Source organism: Asterias amurensis, chromosome 18 (assembly GCF_032118995.1).
Source record: "Asterias amurensis chromosome 18, ASM3211899v1".
Classification (NCBI taxonomy): Eukaryota; Metazoa; Echinodermata; class Asteroidea; order Forcipulatida; family Asteriidae; genus Asterias; species Asterias amurensis.
In genome coordinates, this window is record NC_092665.1 from 6,075,262 (window position 1) to 6,081,504 (window position 6,243).

The 6,243-nt window shown below is 35.6% G+C and overlaps 1 long non-coding RNA gene across 1 annotated transcript; it reads left to right on the forward strand.

Moving 5' to 3' along the window:
- The first annotated feature begins 913 nt into the window (after window positions 1-913).
- Window positions 914-5,580, forward strand: LOC139950530 (uncharacterized). The gene is made up of 4 exons (XR_011787668.1): window positions 914-985; window positions 2,364-2,424; window positions 3,003-3,168; window positions 4,299-5,580. It is a non-coding gene; the product is annotated as an uncharacterized lncRNA (long non-coding RNA).
- Window positions 5,581-6,243: the final 663 nt, after the last annotated feature.

Genomic DNA, 6,243 nt, shown 5'->3' on the forward strand with positions numbered 1-6,243 from the left:
TTTTACACGAGGAGAAATCCTCACAATGTAGACAAGTTGAGGAATCTTTCTTGGATTATAAAATGAGCGAAGTGATACGGACAGGAGCTCCACTGTAAAAAATTTGTGTGAATTCACAGTAGCTTTTTTGTTGGAAAGAATCAAAAATTAACAGCAGAAGTTGCCGTTTTCCTATTTCTCTGTGAATATACAAAACATATGCAGTCTCTAAACAGTGTGTTCCTATTCTCTGTAAATTTAAAGTAAGTCTGCTGTTGTAGGAACATTTTGTGACGGTACAGTGAACCCTTGAGGATTTGACACATTCTGCTGTTTCTGAACAGCCGGGTTGTCCTCTAACAGAACTACTTGCACTCTGATATAGCAGCTAATTGCCTTCCATTCTTAGCCACTATAATAAACTGCGGATTTAGGCTTTAATATAAGTGCTGGAAAGGGAAAACTACGGCCCTCATCATCGGTGTGGCGCGGGCGGGCATGTGTGGTGTAGGCTACTCAGTAAAGTAAAAATTGGAATGAAGACTCGTAGGCCCTAGTAGCCTAGAGCTAATTTTCGTCCGAAGATTACAGGATATGCCCCTACTCATGTAAACAAGCATTGCATTTACTATCATAGGAACATTGTGGTGTCGGACTAGAAAGCTCTGAACTTTCCTTGGTTCATTGATAAAAAATTCATTTAACAGAGATCGTCCCCCCTAGCGTATCACACTACAGTGATTTTTCCCTGGTGGCCCTCAAATTTTTGCATTAAACAAAGAGAAGACGGGTACCATTACGAAGTTCTTGTCGTCTTCTGTGTGTGTGCGCGGCAAAAAGGGGAAAAAGTGATCAGCAGGAACTGGTTCAGACCGGCTGGATCTTCCGCCGTCGTTTGTGCGCGTGCGCTCTCTCCACCATCACGTCACATTGTGCGCTCACTTAACTTTTGGAAGAGTTTGTACTTGACCTTTGCTGATCAGTTTCCACGACAAAAAAATTACAGGTAAGATTAAGAACACTATTCTGTGTTATTAATATGAATATTATTACTATTATTGTAAGTCACATGGTTAACATAAGCCTAACGCTCGTTAGGCTTGAACATAAAATATGACAATTGGAAAATTTATCATGTTTAGCGACAGACGATCGTCAGATCGATGATAGACGTGATAGATGACAGATTGTGTTTGTGTGTGTGCATGCATAACGTCAACACAACACACACAGACAGGCTGCATGTGGATTTGGGATGATTTGTTGTTTGCCATGGTCCATGGACATGAATTATAAAGTTGTTTTTCTGGTTCTGGAAATGTCTAGCTTTTGCTTTACTAGCTTTCCAATTTCAGTTAATTAAAATTAGCCTACCCTCTGGCTCTAGTTTACTAGTAGTATTTTACAACATGTCTAGTCGATCATCTGACTGACAATACATAGATGTCTTACTCTTAGTAACATTACATTACAACTAAAAATCAGCAAATTAATTCAGTAAAATGAAAATGAATGTGATTATTTCAGTCACAATTTTTTATACTAAAAATTCCTACACTAGGCCTAGGCCTACCTATTAACCTTACTACTGTTTTTTTACTTGGTTGGCAAGCTGATTTATACTAAACTCACTGTGGTGAACATATGAGCAGATGAGGATGCATTAAAACACATTTTTTAGCCTGGCATGCCTGGGGCCGATTTCACAAAGCAATAAAATTCATCGCATGACAAATTTTCAGTATCACCATAGAGATTTGTATTGTGACATCACACTTTACTTAGCAACTACGATTGATTTGAAGTTACGATCAATTTGAGATCTTTGTGAAATCGGCCTCTGGTCTGGTAATGGTATAGTAAGTGACGATCCATTTTGTTTGTATCTTTTTGTCGATTGAGTGCTACTGCTAGTAGTAGTACTGTGTAGTACTGTTCTGTAGTAGTAGGTTTGTTCACAACCGCTAGAGGGCGCTGCGCGCGCTGGACCAATTTCCGTTAATGAAAACTGTGCCGCGATCTCAAGTAGTGCGCCAATTATTTAATAACTAATGGATCAGTTGAAAGTTTTCTTTAAATACTTTTCAAGTGGGAACATCTTCCAGTTCTGACTTAACCAGATATATTCGGCATTTGTTTATAGACAAAAGGTACAAGTACAACATCAATATTAAACCCTTACTTTTCAATATCATGAAATAACCAGTGAAAAATTCATCGCGTTTTGTATGCTCTTGTTATGAGAAATGCTGACAACAGCTTAAAGGGACACAAAGTATAGCAGTGTCATGGTAATTACCAATGTTGTAAATGGCCTCTGGTATTTATATATTTTGAATAATATACATGTTTGTGATTTGTTTTCTTTTTCTTTCTGTATAAAGGAAACTGCAAGAAGCTCTGACTTTGACTGTGACACGGATAGCCCTGTACTGGCCTAAGCAGGTAAAAAATACCTTCGAAAATAACTGACATTTTAGTTCCCCAATTTAATTTAACCATTAATAATAACTTGAACATTGAATGATAATTTTCTCACCTGAAGTACATTTGAGTTGAAAATCAATCATACTTAAATTTTTGTGCATATGCTTACAAGGATAAGTATAGTATTACTGATGGAACTATGGTGTTTCCCATACTTAATAAAATCAATCTTAAATCAGATGGTTTATTGTTTCCAATAAGACATTTTGTCTACAGCTTTGTGCTCATATTTGAAATTGTAAAGTGAACTTGCCAACATTTTTCTTAAAAACTTAAACTCCCACACCCTGGATCATCTGAAAAATACTGCAATATTTTGTGGTCAACAAAAAATGTCACCGATTCAACATTTTAAGCCCACAGATTTCCTATGCTCATTAGACTTACCCCGTGTGTCTTAAAAATATTAACTGTGGGTAGATGTAAATAAAGATTTGGTAAAAAAAAATACCTCATTTTATAACCTAAACTGGTCCTTTTGTTATTTGCATTTGCAAATAAGTTGATGTTTGTTTAAATGCTTGTTTCTGCTGCAGGTGACAACCCCTTCCTGAGCGCAAAATGTGCAGTCTGCATCGAAAGGAATCCACTACTCCATTGCAGTGATCTTCTCAAGGGTCTTCAGATGTGGTTCGTGGTGTTCTATGTTTTCAATCTACAATACCCACCTAATATTGCAGCTACTCCTGAGTTCATGCAAAGGTAATTATTTTGAAGCACTTGTATTATTCTTCATTTTGGCCAAGTGGAAACAACTGCAGTTCAACTGCACTTAAAGAGCGGCTTTAATGTGACGTACTCATTTTCCAATAGATATAGTCCTCATGTGAGTGGTGAAAAAATTACAAGTCTCTTACCTCATGTTAAAGTGGTGTAATTGCCATTCTATTCGATACCCTCCAGTGCAAAATTTGTCAACGTTCAAAACATCCTACATGACATCATTCAAGAGAAAAATGGGTTCATTTTTGTACCTGTTGTTTTGGTTCATTCGTGACTTCAATTTGAAACATGACGTCATTGGATTATCAACAACTAATGAGTCTTTTCCATCAAAGGAGGCATTTTTTGGAAAATAAGTATATCACAAAATTGAATTTGACATTAAAGACCCTCTTTAACTGTGTGATTAAGTCTACAGTGCACAATCCAATAAATTCAGTAAAACTGTTGGAATAAATCAACCACAATTATTTTGTTCATAAATGCCAACAAAGATACAACCGCTTTTGTTCCAGTTAGTTTACCTGCCAAACTTGTGTGACTTAAGACATGCAAGTGTAAACCGAAATGAATACTTGTTTTACACGGTACTGCAGCAAACAGTGCAATAGTGTAATGGAGCATAAAAGTTGGATTTTTGCAAAAATTAGTTGTTGTTTTTTTTCTGAGTGTGCTTACCCCCCATGAACATTTTGTTTGCATTTTTTTTTTTCTGTTCTGTGGATTCAGTGAACGTTTTTGAGTCTAATGGTACCATGTTAGAAGAGTTTGTGAGCAGCCAAATTAGTTTTACACGCAATTTCACACCGTACTGCAGCTGACTGTACGATGGGGGGGGGGGGGGGGATAGACGCTTTTGACTGGCATGGTGCAGCGCAGGGTTAAGAGCAATAGTCAAAAAAGAAAACAAACATTTTTTAACAAACATTTTCCCTCAAGAGTATTTACTACTGTTAACTTCCTTTAAGACTACAATCTGTTTAGAACAATGCCCATCAACGAGTATGACAAATAAGCATAATCATACAAATCAACTTTAAAGTGGATACTGGCATACAGAATTAGATTGATGTGTATAATGTACAGTTTTGTATCTTTTTTATGTGCAGACTGCTGTTCAAGATTAGACCGGAAAGAGGCAGCAAGAGGTCCTCCAACACCAAAGGAGGGCCCAATAACAAAGTTGTACAACTTTGTACCAAGCTGAAAGACTTTGAAGAAATGTGGGTGGTGTAGAAGTAAAACAGTTCAGATAGCACTAAAGTTGAATGTTTTTTTTTTAAACAGCACTACATGGTGTATGTAACAAAATTCCTGAGTGTTTTAGCTAGTTTTCTTGTTAAAGTGAACGCTTTAACTGTTTTTAACTGTTTCACTCTTGAATTAACAAGCAATAAAGTAGGATAGGTTTGTCTCAGTTCATGACCCCCCCCCCAAAAAAAAAAAAAAAAAAAATAATAATAATAATAAATAAATAAAATAAAAATAAGCTTTGAAATTTCATAAAATTTACTTGGTGTGACAAACATGTAAAAAAAAAACATTAACTGGGGGAATTTTTTTTTTTACAGATGTTCGCTGTTACCCTGTTGGGCTTAATATCTGTGTTTTTCTCCATGCACTGATGTGTTCAGCACTGCATACTCAGTACTGGGTATACAGTGCTTATAATCTACATCAGTGTATGGATAAAAACACACAATTATAATTCTTTATCACCGATGCAAAATTAACATGAACGTTTTCTCTTGGAACCAGTTCAAGTATGTACTGTATTTAATGTTTTTATAAGTATTATTGCTGCAATGCTTATAATAGACAGATTGAAATTGTATAATCATTAAAGACTGAAAAAATCTTCCCTTTTAAGTAATTTTAAACAATGTGAAAAACACAATTTTATTCAAAAACATCACCTTCAGTACACATTTGCACACTGGCAGAAATTTAGACAAAAGGCCTATACTTATGAAGTTGGAAATACTGAGCCAGTGTTTCCATTGTCCGATCATTTGAAACTGTATGTAAGTTGCCTAAAGCCGACCTTTGGGGGTTCAAATTTTTGGCAAACTTTGATTGATTTTCGATAAAGGGGCACTTCAGACCAAAACATTTCGCAGGATGCTTACAACCATGATCATCTTTGTAACAGTAGTCTTTAGGTTGAAAATGTTACACCATTTGTTATCAAGGTCATCACCAGTGTATGAACCTACCCCTAATTAATAGTTTCTCTTGAAACAATTTCCATTATGAATTGAACACAAACGTAGTACGAATCGTGTTTTTGTTATTGATGCAATATTTATGGACAATAGAGACTGGTTGAAGTCGGTAATGTGTAATAGTTAAAACATGCAGAGTTGTTCACTAATTTAAAGAGGAAGGGAAATGAGCAATTCATTTTTGTGATGTACTCCTTCTTTTCAATAGATAGAGTCCTTATGTGATCAGTGGGGAAAAATATCTCTAACCTCACTTTAAAATGATGTAAATGGCCCTTGTATTCGATAACTTTCCGGGGCAATGGTTATCGAATACAATGGCAATTTACACCATTTTACAAGAGTAGAGACTTGTAACTTTCCCCCAATCACACGGGGACTCTACCAAAATTGAATTGGTCATTTCCCTTCCTTTAAGTCATTTTAAACAATAAATTATAATGTAAAAAAAAAGTATTTAAAAGTATTATTCCTTGTGTACATTATGACGACAGTTGCATTATTTTGAGTGAATTTCAATTAAAGTTGAAAAAACTGTTAATGTTTTGTGAAACTGAGATAAAACGTGTGTGATATGTCTTATTTTCTTGTTTGAATTATATTAATGAGAGGGTGGTCAAGGTAGCAAAACAAAGCATTGTGTATACACAGAAGATTGGTCATCCTATGTGACATAACAGAGATTCAACGTAAACGCGCAGAAAGCAGTGTATGTTCTGTCACAGAGAGTTGTTCGTGTACAAAACACTATGTTGATGAACAAAATCCTTCAAATAAATCTACTGTTGTGCCACAGAGCTTCTACATTTTAGCCAACATCAATTACAGT